A 7,243-nucleotide genomic window follows, 5' to 3' on the forward strand; every position below is an offset into this window, starting at 1 on the left:
TTGCCATAGAGATACACCATTTGCAATGAGCATTCCGGTACTATTGCACATATGTAGAAGTGACTTTCCATAGTGATCCACTTCTTTTGCATCATTAGAACTTCGATTATACATGTATGAGTCATCCACTCTTCTTGATACATGCGGCATGTCGACTTGTTGTGTGTCGTGTTGTAACATATTTGTGCGAGCATTCATGTCTCCAAAAACAATGACTTCACCTTGATCCTTGTAATGAGCAATGTCTTCCTCTAGTTCAACAAAGGGCTGATCTCTATCCATATTCAAGCGAGCATAAAAGTTGGAGTCATAGTGAGGAATGTAGCAGCCGGCCACAAACATGACTTGACCATTTGGTGGGTTGATTTTCAGCCATAAGTAGCGTTTATACTTATCTTCTTTGACAATGGAAACATCTTTCAAACCCTTTTTGGTCATACATGCTACGCCTCCTTGGCCTCTTCGTTGCTTTGCATTTTTGGCCCACATCAAAGAATGTACATCGTATTTGTCAAATCCAAGAATTCGTTGCGCATCATGCTCCCATGTTTCGACAAGAAGTATCACATCGGAGTCATTGGTAAGCTCATCAATGCCAATTTCCGCATTCCATGGATACCCGTTACAATTCCAAAAGCTTATTCGCAAGCGTGAGTTGGTCTCATAGATCATGTGTCCCTATTTGTTGGATGGACTTACATCCTCCTCAAGTGACTTTTCTTCTTGAGATGATACCTTAACCTTCTTGCTTCTTTCCTCGTATGCTTTGCGACGTACATTTTGTTGCATAAGAGTGCGATCCTCATATACATTACAACCCGTTCCTTTGAGGTAGATCCAACCATTCCAACTCGATGTGCACCATAAGCCATGATTCCTGACATGCCAAAGTGTGTAGCAAAAAACTCTTCAATAGCAACCGCAAGAGATTGGGGTGTTTCCATGCTTTCCTCCTTGATTCCACGAATGACGATGTTCTTTGAGCGTTTTTGTCGTTCTTGCAATTCTTGAGTGTCCACATTCTCTACATTCTTTGCTTGGACAACGGCTTGCGTGATAGGAGATGTAGAAACCACATTATCCTTACATATATCAGCCCATGATTTGGATGCATTTCTCATCTCACATACATCATGTCGTATTGTATCTATCGTTTCCTCTTTCAATACATGATCACTCTCAACTTTGCTCAAGCGCTCTTTCACTACATTCATGTCCACAAGAGAGCGTTTACATTCTTGAACTTCATTCTCAAGATGCATCAAGCGTGTTGTTTGCATTTCAAGAACCTTCTTGAGGTGCTCATTCTCCACAACGAGAGAGAGAGAGAGAGAGAGAGAGAGAGAGAGAGAGAGAGAGAGAGCTACAGTGTTCAAGAAAAACTATTTGGCAATCATTTCCTTTTTATTGATTTTCCAATAGAAAATTGTGAAAATTAGAGTAGATTCTAGCCAATTTAAAACGCTATTTCCTTCAAAATCTAGGCAAGACAAATAAAGACTCCACTGGCCTGAGAGAGAGAGAGAGAGAGAGAGAGAGAGAGAGAGAGAGAGAGAGAGAGAGAGCTTTTCTTGATCTCCTTTTATGAAATTTTTCAAGAGCAAGGAGCTTGAGGGTAAGAGGGGCCATACCGCCGCCGAAGGTGGCGCCGTTTTACTAGTTGAATTAAAAAAGCACCCTGAAGCTCTACACCCTAAGCTTTAGATCCCTATGCTCTACACCCCGCTATTAAAATTCTGCATTTTTATGCTCTAGAGCCTTTTTTACAAATTTAAAATTGTGATCCCTAAGTTGTATATTCCACTTTAAAAGCTTTAAAGTTCTAAGTCCTAAAACTCTAGCGTCTCGAGGTGACCTTCCCCTACCTGTGAATCCATGTAACATTTTTAACTTCTTTAATTCAAAGTTTTACCTTCTAATAAAAAAAAACTCTAAGTCCTGATTAGATCATTGGAGACCTTACTTTAAAAGTTCTACATCTTCAAGTTCTAAACTTAGCTTTAAAATGTTTAAAAATTAAAATAAAAAATCTTTAAAGGTTAAAGCCCTAAATGATAAATTCCTCCCATAAAGTTTTAAGTAACAAAAATGATAACTTTAGTCTATCACCTAAAGTTTCATAGGGTGAACTAAATTCTCAAAATGAAAAGGTGGCTAAAAGAACTTCTTTAATTTCAAAATGAAAAGGTGACTCTTAGGATTTGTGGAGCCCTCTAACGCTTTATCATTTAACAAGTAAGGCTGTCAACGTTCCATGCTTTCAAAACTTTCATTGGGTAACCCAAAATCTTTTCCTTGATATGAGAGTTCATTCCATATTTCAAAACTAAAGACATGTCCATCATTAGATTTACACAATTCATTTCAATGAATGCCCACTATCTTATTTCAACCAATCAACATTTTTGACCTATCAAAAAATGCTTAAAAATACAACTCAATCTTTTTCCTATTTTAGTCAGCAAAAAGAGAAGGCAACACTATAGCCTTGTCCTTTGGACAGGCCAAAAAATTCAAAATAGTATTCTCAAACAAAGTTCAATAGTACCTAAAGGTAAAGCAAACTTAAACTTATTCTAGGTGGATCTTGGTCAGTCGAAGTCGAAAGAGGATTGCACAAAGTTATGGTTTTTTTCCTTTCATAAGGTTGTAGTTGATTGTGGCATATTCCATAAGCTCTTCCCTAGCAAAAACTTGCTTACTCAAATAGTATTTTCATAGCGGTGATGGCACTCCAATAATATATCGGTAACTTTGGTCCTCCAAGGGTATCAACTTGAAGAGAGAGACCTGAAGGTAGATGTCTAGGAACTTCCTATTGTAGTCTTCCATAGTTTCTGTGGCAAACATTTTAATATTACCCCACTTTGTGAGAAGTGGGTGAGAAGTTGCACTTAAAAGAAGGATTTCATGTAACTCCGAGCAAAAGTTTTCTTGGAAGCTTTCCAAGTCATTGAAGTGTGCAACTTTGAACTCCACCACTGCATAGCATTGCCTTTGAGAAAAGAGGTGGCTTGAGAGATCTTTGTATAAATGTTATCGAACTAGTGCAGGAACTATAAATCTTTCTTTCTATCTTTCTCTCCTGAAAAAGGGGATTTTTTTTTGTAGAATTGGAATCACCATCTCACTCTGATGCTCTTGAATGAACCACTATGCTTTCAAAAAAGCACACGTCTGAAGCTTTGATACTTCTATAATGGGATGGCACCACATGCCAACTAAAAAGAACAAGCTTTTTAACACTTCAAAACAACTGATGTGTGTGTGTGTGTGTGTGTGTGTGTGTGTGAGAGAGAGAGAGAGAGAGAGAGAGAGAGAGAGAGATGAAGTGGTAGAGCTCCACTCGTAAACGGACCTCAAACCTTAGTACCCCTTTTTGTATTTCTTTAGCAAAGTACAAGCTCTAAGAACCTTGCTATGTTTTTCCATGCGGTAGAATGCCAAAGTGACAGCCATATGTACATATTTAAAGGCCCTTGGCCTCTCAAAAGCATCTCACATGGAAAGCAATACAATCAAAAGCATATTGTCCAAAAGTGGGATCATTTTGAATGTCCTTGGAATGAATGGATGTAAACCATAATATGCTTGTTCATCTATGTAAATTTGCATATGAGAGTGTAATGTGAGGACCTTGCAAAAGTGTAAAATGTTTGTCACACAACGTAATGTTTTTGGAACGGTTGATAGAGTATATATGTATTCGAGCAATGTCCATATTGCATGAGTGTGCGTGTGTGTTTGAGATTTTGTTGGCAACCATGTTGATAGGCATCAATTTCAATCCGTTCACTCAAACCTTGAATAGGTTTCAATGTGGATCTTGAGACTCATATATGCCTTTGTGGTATTTCTTTCTAACGCGTACCTTTGGAATGGATGTAACATGAGAATCATGTAAGATCGCATAAGAGAGAGAAATATGTAGACCTTGCAAAAGTGCTGAATGCTCACATTTTTAATTTAGTGGAGCTGTGTCCATTTTGTGAGTGTGTGGTGTGCTATAGTCATCAATCTCAATGTGTTGATACGCATCAATCTCAATCTATTCACTCACACTCCTTGAGTCCATGTGGATCTTGTGGCTCATAAATTCCCTCATGGTATTTCCATCACATACAGAGTGCCTTATAATTGGAGCAAGCTTTAGAAGTTTTTTTTTTGGCCTGCTGAAGAAAGGCCCTAGTATTGGGTCAGCTTAGTCGTCCTCCAAGCGATGCCGTCCATGTGGACGGGTATTTTGTGTTTAAGTCTTTCGCTGCAGGTGAACTCGCGAGCTCAGTTTTGTTCGTACAGTACTGCGTTCAGCAGACAGGACTGGTGCGAAGCTTTGCCCACCATTCCACCTTACCTCCAGCAGAGCGCCCAACCATGCGGTGTTTCTCTCGCCTACTTTCAAAGTCGAGGGGGACGGTGGACGTACGCGTAGTCTCAGTAGCCTAGATTCACCTTCAAAATCAAGGGAAACAAAAAATGGCGGAGGCTCTCTCTTCTCTCCGTGCCTACTTGGCAGCGTTGACTTTGTCGTTAAGCAGAAGGTGCCTTCTAAGTTCTCTGATAGCCGACGGGCTGGCCAAAACTTGGAGCAAAGGATCTCCTTCTCTCTCTCTCTCTCTCTCACGCAGAGGACATATACATTGTCGACCTTCTTCTGATCCATTGGTTGGCGTCTTGCTTCTTCATGTCAAGCATCTGCTTACCTCCCATGGTTCCCAACCCTAATCTAGACTTCCTGGACCTGCATCGAGCTTTCAAAGGTATGCTGCTTTCTCACCATTTTTGTGATCAAATCATGCGTTTTTCCCTATCGATGCGCAGAAGGGTTGTATGATGATGCCCTGCTTGTACCCCCAATGCAAATTGTAGCCTTCTACGCACGGAGAGAGGGCTGATTCATGTGTTAAGATCTTCATTCCTCAACCATTCTTGGGTCTCACATGCATTTTCGGGGTAGGCCTTGGATGCGATGCAGAGGAGGTCATCAGAATACTCGCCCATTGGAATGCTTCCCAATGTGCTCAAATCAGAATGGTGTACAAGAATATGTTTGAGGAGGAGATTTGCAAGCGTCTCAAGAGTGAGCTTCATTATCACTTTGAGGTGAGGTTTGAGCATTGTGCAAACGCCTGCGATTGCGCATTCACATCCCTCATGAGCTCTCACTTGGAATGTTGTGACTTGAATAGAAGGCCATGTTGATGTGGATGAGGGAAGCTCCTGAGAGGGATGCCAGGATCCTTAGAGGAGCGCTGAAGACCAGCAATGGGCTGCGACGGAATCGGATCCTTGCTGAGGTTTTTAGCACGAAAAGGATGGATGATGTCAATTCCATAGCCAAGGCTTACCATTTCTTAAATGGCAAGCCTCTTTAAGATGACATCGAAGCTACTTTGTCAGGCTCTTGTCAAAAGGTACTTATAAAGGGGGTTCCATTACATGTGTTATCATGAGGTGTGTTGTGTGTTGCTCATGTTTCTTACACATGTATGCGGCATGCACACATTCAATGCAGCTCTTTGTTCAGTATCTTTGTGGGACTCAGGATGAGGCCGTGGATCTTGAACCTCACTTTGTGTTAGAAGATGTTTGGAAGCTCCACAATGTGCTAATCACACACATTGACGACACAACTGCCATTCATATTTTGACAAGCAAAAGGCAAAGGCAATTATGCAGAATTTTTGATGCTTATCGAACCACGCATGGACAGGATGCTTATGAGGTGAAGCTCTTGCATTGGACTACTTCTCTTTTCTGTTTAATTGCATAGGTTTTGAAGTTTTATATGGTTGCATAGGTTATCAATCAGATGGATGACAGATGCAAAAATGAATTTCACACAACGGTGATGACGATCGCCAAATGTGTAAGCAGTCCATAAGAATATTTTTCTGAGGTGAGGCTAAGCTATCAATTGCACATTGTTTCAAGAATTGGTCCAGAATTATGTCTCTTGTTTTGCTTTGCTTTGCGAACACAGTGGTAACCTTGGTTTTCAATTTGGTGTCTATTTGGGTCATTTCCAAGTGTTACCGATCTCACAATGTCTTTTTTGCATGCTCACATGAGGCTTAGTTATCTAGATTCTTGAAATAATGAAGCCTACGTGTGAGATGCTCACATGTGAGCTTAGTTGTAATATTGCTTTCAGTTTTGCAACTATTCCAATACAAGCACCTTCCATGCTTGAAGTTTGGTCTCGGGTGGTTCATTTATAAAGAATTTCCTATATCACGTGTGCTCAATGGGGGTCCCTCCTCACATATATACTTTTATGGATAAAATGTCCCCTCTTTCTTAAGAAGCTTACATTTCTTTCTCTAAACTGAATTGAAAATCCCCTCTTGTAGATGTAAACCTATAACTCCATTAAAATTAATACACCCCTTATGAGGAACTTTAGGTGATACTTCTACATTTTTTGTATGAATCCTTTGGGAGATTAGTATAACTAAACCATGCATGAGCATATTGATAATGTGCGATTGTTTGGTCGTGCTTTTGCCTATTTATTTGTTGCTTGTCATCCAATGGCGGTCAATCATCAAAAGCTCTCTATGTCATGTGCGCTCAAGAGATCAATATGTTATATATAGAGTGTGGGCCGTGTTATACTTTTTCTTGGGTGGTTGTATTCTCATACTTAGTGTTTGCACTTGTTTAGGTTGTATACAAGTCCATGAAAGGTCTTGGAACCGATGATGACACTCTTATCCGTGTAGTTGTTACTCATGCGGATATTGACTTGGCAAACATTAAAGCTGCCTTTTACCGGAGATACAAGAAGCCCTTGTCGGCTATGGATCACTCAGACACTACTAATAACTACAGGAAGTTTCTTTTGGCTCTGATTGGTGTACCTTATTAGTTTCATGAACTCAATCCTTCAAATATTTCAATGAGGTGTAAATGCAGTGGAGGATGAAGATTAGTTTTTCTCGATCATTGTCAAAAACAAGGTTTTGGGGTTGTGAGATACGATGTAGAGAAGCTTATACATAAAATGCTATAATCACAAAAAACTGAAGGGGTGTTTGGTCTTTGTATGTAAGAGGTGCGGAGGCTACATAGAGGATTTGGATCTTCCCTTGGAGTATCATGTCTTGAATTAGACTTGTTGGATAGATCTTTGAGGTCTCTCGGGTTTGTCCCTACGACGTTAAACTCTTCTTCTTTTGATACAATGAGTTCATTCCTCAATTGGCGACATAAGATCTTTGGTCTTGTAGGTGTGCATTGG

The 7,243-nt window shown here is 40.1% G+C and overlaps 1 pseudogene across 1 annotated transcript; it reads left to right on the plus strand.

Moving 5' to 3' along the window:
• The first annotated feature begins 4,957 nt into the window (after positions 1–4,957).
• Positions 4,958–7,027, plus strand: LOC147440029 (annexin D5-like; annotated as a pseudogene). The gene is made up of 5 exons (XR_015184486.1): positions 4,958–5,103; positions 5,190–5,414; positions 5,516–5,725; positions 5,801–5,899; positions 6,668–7,027. The product of XR_015184486.1 is annotated as an annexin D5-like (transcript).
• Positions 7,028–7,243: the final 216 nt, after the last annotated feature.

Source organism: Adiantum capillus-veneris, chromosome 16, assembly GCF_014529385.1.
Source record: "Adiantum capillus-veneris isolate H3 chromosome 16, ASM1452938v2, whole genome shotgun sequence".
NCBI classification, from domain to species: Eukaryota; Viridiplantae; Streptophyta; class Polypodiopsida; order Polypodiales; family Pteridaceae; genus Adiantum; species Adiantum capillus-veneris.